This window comes from Pseudophryne corroboree, chromosome 3 (genome assembly GCF_028390025.1).
Source record: "Pseudophryne corroboree isolate aPseCor3 chromosome 3, aPseCor3.hap2, whole genome shotgun sequence".
Taxonomy (NCBI): Eukaryota; Metazoa; Chordata; class Amphibia; order Anura; family Myobatrachidae; genus Pseudophryne; species Pseudophryne corroboree.
In genome coordinates, this window is record NC_086446.1 from 607513401 (window position 1) to 607522290 (window position 8890).

The window sequence follows — 8890 nt, forward strand, 5'->3', positions numbered from 1 at the left end:
TCTAAAAAGTATATACACACATACTGGTGTTATACTGCGACCAGCGATCGCCTCAGCCTGGATGGGCAGCGCTGGGGTGGCTTGGTCGGATTCCCTGACTGAAAATATTGATACCCTTGACAGGGACAGTATTTTATTGACTATAGAGCACTTAAAAGATGCATTTCTATATATGCGAGATGCACAGAGGGATATTTGCACTCTGGCATCAAGAATAAGTGCGATGTCCATATCTGCCAGAAGATGTTTATGGACACGACAGTGGTCAGGTGATGCAGATTCCAAACGGCACATGGAAGTATTGCCGTATAAAGGGGAGGAGTTATTTGGGGTCGGTCCATCGGACCTGGTGGCCACGGCAACAGCTGGAAAATCCACCTTTTTTACCCCAAGTCACATCTCAGCAGAAAAAGACATCGTCTTTTCAGCCTCAGTCCTTTCGTCCCCATAAGGGCAAGCGGGCAAAAGGCCAGTCATTTCTGCCCAGGGATAGAGGAAAGGGAAGAAGACTGCAGCAGGCAGCCCATTCCCAGGAACAGAAGCCCTCCACCGCTTCTGCCAAGTCCTCAGCATGACGCTGGGGCCGTACAAGCGGACTCAGGTGCGGTGGGGGGTCGTCTCAAGAGTTTCAGCACGCAGTGGGCTCACTCGCAAGTGGACCCTTGGATCCTACAAGTAGTATCCCAGAGGTACAGATTGGAAATTCGAGACGTCTCCCCCTCGCAGGTTCCTGAAGTCTGCTTTACCAACGTCTCCCTCCGACAGGGAGGCAGTATTGGAAACAATTCACAAGCTGTATTCCCAGCAGGTGATAATCAAAGTACCCCTCCTACAACAAGGAAAGGGGTATTATTCCACACTATATTGTGGTACTGAAGCCAGACGGCTCGGTGAGACCTATTCTAAATCTGAAATATTTGAACACTTACATACAAAGGTTCAAATCAAGATGGAGTCACTCAGAGCAGTGATAGCGAACCAGGAAGAAGGGGACTATATGGTGTCCCTGGACATCAGGGATGCTTACCTCCATGTCCCAATTTGCCCTTCTCACCAAGGGTACCTCAGGTTTGTGGTACAGAACTCTCACTATCAGTTTCAGACGCTGCCGTTTGGATTGTCCACGGCACCCCGGGTCTTTACCAAGGTAATGGCCGAAATGATGATTCTTCTTCAAAGAAAATGGACGATCGCCTGATAAGGGCAAGGTCCAGAGAACAGTTGGAGGTCGGAGTAGCACTATCTCAAGTAGTTCTACGACAGCACGGGTGGATTCTAAATATTCCAAAATCGCAGCTGTTTCCGACGACACGTCTGCTGTTCCTAGGGATGATTCTGGACACAGTCCAGAAAAGGGTGTTTCTCCCGGAGAAGAAAGCCAGGGAGTTATCCGAGCTAGTCAGGAACCTCCTAAAACCAGGAAAAGTGTCAGTGCATCATTGCACAAGGGTCCTGGGAAAAATGGTGGCTTCTTACGAAGCGTTTCCATTCGGCAGTTTTCACGCAAGAACTTTTCAGTGGGATCTGCTGGAAAAATGGTCCGGATCGCATCTTCAGATGCATCAGCGGATAACCCTGTCTCCAAGGACAAGGGTGTTTCTTCTGCGGTGGCTGCAGAGTGCTCATCTACTAAAGGGCCGCAGATTCGGCATTCAGGACTGGGTCCTGGTAACCACGGATGCCAGCCTGAGAGGCTGGGGAGCAGTCACACAGGGAAAAAAATTTCCAGGGAGTGTGATCAAGTCTGGAGACTTCTCTCCACATAAATATACTGGAGCTAAGGACAATTTACAATGCTCTAAGCTTAGCAAGACCTCTGCTTCAAGGTCAGCCGGTATTGATCCAGTGGGACAACATCACGGCAGTCGCCCACGTAAACAGACAGGGCGGCACAAGAAGCAGGAGGGCAATGGCAGAAACTGCAAGGATTCTTCGCTGGGCGGAAAATCATGTGATAGCACTGTCAGCAGTGTTCATTCCGGGAGTGGACAACTGGGAAGCAAACTTCCTCAGCAGGCACGACCTCCACCTTGGGAAAGACCAAAGGTGGACATGATGGCGTCCCGCCTGAACAAAAAACTGGACAGGTATTGCGCCAGGTCAAGAGACCCTCAGGCAATAGCTGTGGACGTTCTGGTAACACCGTGGGTGTACCAGTCGGTGTATGTGTTCCCTCCTCTGCTTCTCATACCCAAGGTACTGAGAATTATAAGACGTAGAGGAGTAAGAACTATACTCGTGGCTCCGGATTGGCCAAGAAGGACTTGGTACCCGGAACTTCAAGAAATGCTCACAGAGGACTCATGGCCTCTGCTGCTAAGAAGGGACTTGCTTCAGCAAGTACCATGTCTGTTCCAAGACTTACCGCGGCTGCATTTGACGGCGTGGCGGTGGAACGCCGGATCCTAAGGGAAAAAGGCATTCCGGAAGAGGTCATTCCTACCCTGGTCAAAGCCGGGAAGGAGGTGACCGCACAACATTATCACCACATGTGGCGAAAATATGTTGCGTGGTGTGAGGCCAGGAAGGCCCCACGAAGAAATTTCAACTCGGTCGATTCCTGCATTTCCTGCAAACAGGAGTGTCTATGGGCCTCAAATTGGGGTCCATTAAGGTTCAAATTTCGGCCCTGTCAATTTTCTTCCAGAAAGAATTGGCTTCAGTTCCTGAAGTCCAGAAGTTTGTCAAGGGAGTACTGCATATACAACCCCCTTTTGTGCCTCCAGTGGCACTGTGGGATCTCAACGTAGTTCTGGGATTCCTCAAATCACATTGGTTTAAACCGCTCAAATCTGTGGATTTGAAATATCTCGCATGAAAAGTGACCATGCTGTTGGCCCTGGCCTCGGCCAGGCGAGTGTCAGAATTGGCGGCTTTGTCTCACAAAGCCCATATCTGATTGTCCATTCGGACAGGGCAGAGCTGAGGACTCGCCCCCATTTTCTCCCTAAGGTGGTGTCAGCGTTTCACCTGCACCAGCTTATTGTGGTACCTGCGGCTACTAGGGACTTGGAGGACTCCAAGTTGCTAGATGTTGTCAGGGCCCTGAAAATATAGGTTTCCAGGACGGCTTGAGTCAGGAAAACTGACTTGCTGTTATCCTGTAGGCACCCAAAAATCTGGGTGCTCTTGCTTCTAAGCAGACGATTGCTAGTTGGATGTGTAGTACAATTCAGCTTGCACATTCTGTGGCAGGCCTGCCACAGCCAAAATATGTAAATGCCCATTCCACAAGGAAGGTGGGCTCATCTTGGGCGGCTGCCCGAGGGGTCTCGGCTTTACAACTTTGCCGAGCTGCTACTTGGTCAGGGGCACACCCTGGCTGAGGAGGACCTGGAGTTCTCTCATTCGGTGCTGCAGAGTCATCCGCACTCTCCCGCCCGTTTGGGAGCTTTGGTATAATCCCCATGGTCCTGACGGAGTCCCCAGCATCCACTTAGGACGTCAGAGAAAATAAGAATTTACTTACCGATAATTCTATTTCTCGTAGTCCGTAGTGGATGCTGGGCGCCCATCCCAAGTGCGGATTGTCTGCAATACTTGTACATAGTTATTGTTACAAAAATCGGGTTATTATTGTTGTGAGCCATCTTTTCAGAGGCTCCGCTGTTATCATGCTGTTAACTGGGTTCAGATCACAGGTTGTACAGTGTAATTGGTGTGGCTGGTATGAGTCTTACCCGGGATTCAAAATCCTTCCTTATTGTGTACGCTCGTCCGGGCACAGTATCCTAACTGAGGCTTGGAGGAGGGTCATAGGGGGAGGAGCCAGTGCACACCACCTGATCCTAAAGCTTTTACTTTTGTGCCCTGTCTCCTGCGGAGCCGCTATTCCCCATGGTCCTGACGGAGTCCCCAGCATCCACTACGGACTACGAGAAATAGAATTATCGGTAAGTAAATTCTTATTTTCCAGTAGGGCCACACGTTACATGATCACGGCAATGAAGGAGGTTTTGAACATTTCTGATACTACAAGTACCACAAAAAAGGGTATTATGTGAAAAAACTACCCGTAGTTTTTCCTGAATCAGATGAATTAAATGAGGTGTGTGATGAAGCGTGGGTTTCCCCCGATTAAAAAACTGCTAATTTCTAAAAAATTATTGGCATTATACCCTTTCCCGCCAGAGGTTAGGGCGCGTTGGGAAACACCCCCTAGAGTGGATAAGGCGCTCACACGCTTATCAAAACAAGTGGCGTTACCGTCTCCTGATACGGCCGCCCTCAAGGAACCAGCTGATAGGAAGCTGGAAAATATCCTAAAAAGTATATACACACATACTGGTATTATACTGCGACCAGCAATCACCTCAGCCTGGATGTGCAGTGCTGGGGTGGCTTGGTCGGATTCCCTGACTGAAAATATTGATACCCTGGACAGGGACAATATATTATTGACTATAGAGCATTTAAAGGATGCATTTCTATATATGCGTGATGCACAGAGGGATATTTGCACTCTGGCATCAAGAGTAAGTGCGATGTCCATTTCTGCCAGAAGAGGGTTATGGACGCGACAGTGGTCAGGTGATGCGGATTCCAAACGGCATATGGAAGTATTGCCGTATAAAGGGGAGGAGTTATTTGGGGTCGGTCTATCGGACCTGGTGGCCACGGCAACGGCTGGGAAATCCACCTTTTTACCCCAAGTCACCTCACAGCAGAAAAAGATACCGTCTTTTCAGGCTCAGTCCTTTCGTCCCCATAAGGGCAAGCGGGCAAAAGGCCACTCATATCTGCCCCGGGGCAGAGGAAGGGGAAAAAGACTGCAGCAGACAGCCTCTTCCCACGAACAGAAGCCCTCCCCCGCTTCTGCCAAGTCCTCAGCATGACGCTAGGGCCTTACAAGCGGACTCAGGCACGGTGGGGGCCCGTCTCAAGAATTTCAGTGGGCTCACTCGCAAGTGGACCCCTGGATCCTGCAGGTAGTATCTCAGGGGTACAAATTGGAATTCGAGACGTCTCCCCCTCGCCGGTTCCTGAAGTCTGCTTTACCAACGTCTCCCCCCGACAGGGAGGCGGTATTGGAAGCCATTCACAAGCTGTATTCCCAGCAAGTGATAATCAAGGTACCCCTCCTACAACAGGGAAAGGGGTATTATTCCACGCTGTTTGTGGTACCGAAGCCGGACGGCTCGGTGAGACCCATTTTAAATCTGAAATCCTTGAACACTTACATAAAAAGGTTCAAGTTCAAGATGGAGTCACTCAGAGCAGTGATAGCGAACCTGGAAGAAGGGGACTATATGGTGTCTCTGGACATCAAGGATGCTTACCTCCATGTCCCAATTTGCCCTTCTCACCAAGGGTACCTCAGGTTTGTGGTACAGAACTGTCACTATCAGTTTCAGACGCTGCCGTTTGGATTGTCCACGGCACCCCGGGTCTTTACCAAGGTAATGGCCGAAATGATGATTCTTCTTCGAAGAAAAGGCGTCTTAATTATCCCTTACTTGGACGATCTCCTGATAAGGGCAAGGTCCAGAGAACAGTTAGAGGTCGGAGTAGCACTATCTCAAGTAGTACTACGACAGCACGGATGGATTCTAAATATTCCAAAATCGCAGCTGATTCCGACGACACGTCTGCTGTTCCTAGGAATGATTCTGGACACAGTACAGAAAAAGGTGTTTCTCCCGGAAGAGAAAGCCAGGGAGTTATCCGACCTAGTCAGGAACTTCCTAAGACCAGGCCAAGTGTCAGTACATCAATGCACAAGGGTCCTGGGAAAGATGGTGGCTTCTTACGAAGCGATTCCATTCGGCAGATTCCACGCAAGAACTTTTCAGTGGGATCTGCTGGACAAATGGTCCGGATCGCATCTTCAAATGCATCAGCAGATAACCCTGTCTCCAAGGACAAGGGTGTCTCTCCTGTGGTGGTTACAGAGTGCTCATCTCCTAGAGGGCCGCAGATTCGGCATTCAGGATTGGGTCCTGGTGACCACGGATGCTAGCCTGAGGGGCTGGGGAGCAGTCACACAGGGAAGAAATTTCCAGGGCTTGTGGTCAAGCATGGAAACGTCACTTCACATAAATATCCTGGAACTCAGGGCCATTTACAATGCCCTAAGTCAGGCAAGACCTCTGCTTCAGGGTCAGCCGGTGTTGATCCAGTCGGACAACATCACGGCAGTCGCCCACGTAAACAGACAGGGCGGCACGAGAAGCAGGAGGGCAATGACGGAAGTGGCAAGGATTCTTCGCTGGGCGGAAAATCATGTGATAGCACTGTCAGCAGTGTTCATTCCGGGAGTGGACAACTGGGAAGCAGACTTCCTCAGCAGACACGATCTTCACCCGGGGGAGTGGGGACTTCACCCAGAAGTCTTCCACATGATTGTGAACCGTTGGGAAAAACCAAAGGTGGACATGATGGCGTCCCGCCTCAACAAAAAACTGGACAGATATTGCGCCAGGTCAAGGGACCCTCAGGCAATAGCTGTGGACGCTCTGGTAACACCGTGGGTGTACCAGTCAGTGTATGTGTTCCCTCCTCTTCCTCTCATACCAAAAGTACTGAGAATCATAAGAAGGAGAGGAGTAAAGACTATACTCGTGGCTCCGGATTGGCCAAGAAGGACTTGGTACCCGGAAATTCAAGAGATGCTCACGGAAGACCCGTGGCCTCTACCTCTAAGAAAGGACCTGCTCCAGCAGGGACCATGTCTGTTCCAAGACTTACCGCGGCTGCGTTTGACGGCATGGCGGTTGAACGCCGGATCCTGAAGGAAAAAGGCATTCCGGATGAAGTCATCCCTACCCTGATCAAAGCCAGGAAGGATGTGACCGTACAACATTATCACCGTATTTGGCGAAAATATGTTGCGTGGTGCGAGGCCAGGAAGGCCCCTACAGAGGAATTTCAACTGGGTCGATTCCTGCATTTCCTGCAAACAGGACTGTCTATGGGCCTAAAATTAGGGTCCATTAAGGTTCAAATTTCGGCCCTGTCAATATTCTTCCAAAAAGAACTAGCTTCTGTTCCTGAAGTTCAGACGTTTGTCAAGGGAGTACTGCATATACAGCCTCCTTTTGTGCCTCCAGTGGCACCTTGGGATCTCAATGTAGTTTTGGGGTTCCTAAAATCACATTGGTTTGAACCACTCACCACTGTGGACTTAAAATATCTCACATGGAAAGTGGTAATGCTGTTAGCCCTGGCTTCAGCCAGGCGTGTTTCAGAATTGGCGGCTTTATCCTATAAAAGCCCTTACCTAATTTTTCATACGGACAGGGCAGAATTGAGGACTCGTCCTCAATTTCTCCCTAAGGTGGTTTCAGCATTTCACTTAAACCAGCCTATTGTGGTGCCTGCGGCTACTAGGGACTTGGAGGATTCCAAGTTACTGGACGTAGTCAGGGCCCTGAAAATATTTGTTTCCAGGACGGCTGGAGTCAGAAAATCTGACTCGCTGTTTATCCTGTATGCACCCAACAAGCTGGGTGCTCCTGCTTCTAAGCAGACTATTGCTCGTTGGATTTGTAGTACAATTCAGCTTGCACATTCTGTGGCAGGCCTGCCACAGCCAAAATCTGTAAAAGCCCATTCCACAAGGAAGGTGGGCTCATCTTGGGCGGCTGCCCGAGGGGTCTCGGCTTTACAACTTTGCCGAGCAGCTACTTGGTCAGGGGCAAACACGTTTGCTAAATTCTACAAATTTGATACCCTGGCTGAGGAGGACCTGGAGTTCTCTCATTCGGTGCTGCAGAGTCATCCGCACTCTCCTGCCCGTTTGGGAGCTTTGGTATAATCCCCATGGTCCTTTCGGAGTCCCCAGCATCCACTAGGACGTTAGAGAAAATAAGAATTTACTTACCGATAATTCTATTTCTCATAGTCCGTAGTGGATGCTGGGCGCCCATCCCAAGTGCGGATTGTCTGCATTACTTGTACATAGTTATTGTTACAAAAATCGGGTTATTGTTGTTGTGAGCCATCTTTTCAGAGGCTCCTTCTGTTATCATGCTGTTAACTGGGTTCAGATCACAAGTTGTACGGTGTGATTGGTGTGGCTGGTAAGAGTCTTACCCGGGATTCAAAATCCTTCCTTATTGTGTACGCTCGTCCGGGCACAGTATCCTAACTGAGGCTTGGAGGAGGGTTATAGGGGGAGGAGCCAGTGCACACCAGGTAGTCCTAAAGCTTTTTACTTTTGTGCCCAGTCTCCTGCGGAGCCGCTATTCCCCATGGTCCTTTCGGAGTCCCCAGCATCCACTACGGACTATGAGAAATAGAATTATCGGTAAGTAAATTCTTATTTTCTCTGACGTCCTAGTGGATGCTGGGAACTCCGTAAGGACCATGGGGATTATACCAAAGCTCCCAAACGGGCGGGAGAGTGCGGATGACTCTGCAGCACCGAATGAGAGAACTCCAGGTCCTCCTCAGCCAGGGTATCAAATTTGTAGAATTTAGCAAACGTGTTTGCCCCTGACCAAGTAGCTGCTCGGCAAAGTTGTAACGCCGAGACCCCTCGGGCAGCCGCCCAAGATGAGCCCACCTTCCTTGTGGAATGGGCTTTTACAGATTTTGGCTGTGGCAGGCCTGCCACAGAATGTGCAAGCTGAATTGTACTACAAATCCAACGAGCAATAGTCTGCTTAGAAGCAGGAGCACCCAGCTTGTTGGGTGCATACAGGATAAACAGCGAGTCAGATTTTCTGACTCCAGCCGTCCTGGAAACATATATTTTCAAGGCCCTGACTACGTCCAACAACTTGGAGTCCTCCAAGTCACTAGTAGCCGCAGGTACCACAATAGGTTGGTTCAGATGAAACACTGAAACCACCTAAGGGAGAAAATGAGGACGAGTCCTCAATTCCGCCCTGTCTGAATGGAAGATCAGATAAGGGCTTTTACAGGATAAAGCCCGCCAATACTGACA